Genomic DNA, 752 nt, shown 5'->3' with positions numbered 1-752 from the left:
TTATTATTTTGTCTTTTAGCCTCTTTAAATATCTCCAAACTGATATTGTTTTTAATTTCTGTTGCTGTAGTTGTAATTTTGGCTATATATGGTTTGTGTTTGATGACAAAACTTTTTTTCCTACTTTAAAAATAATTTAATAATTATAATTAGATGAAAAATATTTGTTTTTGTCGCCGATTGTGAAGCAAATCCACCTAATTCCTAATTTGATTTAAATCCCCCAAAATGTAAATTATCGACATTTAATCCTTTAAAAATGCCTTTATAATAAATAAAGACATTTTTAAAGGATGTTGTTTCATGCCAGTAACTCAATAATAAATTGCGTTAGTAGCATCAAGCAAACAATTATGAAAATGCCCACAACCAGCAAGTTGCTTATGCTAATGCAGTTGTTAAGGATGAAAAAAATCAGCTTTCTTTAGCGTGTTTTGGCAATGGTCTGTTAGGCATTCAGTGGCACAGGATACTGCAAAGCGTACTTGGAGATCACAGGTCGGGAAGCCTGAGAGCCAGGGGATGAGCCAATGACCAATTTATCAGATGGCACACAGAATTCACTTTTCCACTCCTGAAATATCTGAAAAACTTCGAACCGTGCAGGATGGGTCTGTTAGCACTGAAACAGTAAGGGGACTTGCAGAAATAGTCATCCTTCTTGATGAAATGAGTCTTCAAATCGCGATTACCTCAAGTGGTTAGGGCAGCGGTGTATTAAGCCAAAGGTTGTGGGTTTAGATCCTGCTCGT

This window comes from Cimex lectularius, unplaced genomic scaffold (assembly GCF_000648675.2).
Source record: "Cimex lectularius strain Harlan isolate CLEC.00 unplaced genomic scaffold, Clec_2.1 scaffold205, whole genome shotgun sequence".
Taxonomy (NCBI): Eukaryota; Metazoa; Arthropoda; class Insecta; order Hemiptera; family Cimicidae; genus Cimex; species Cimex lectularius.
Note: the sequence above shows the minus strand (reverse complement) of the source record.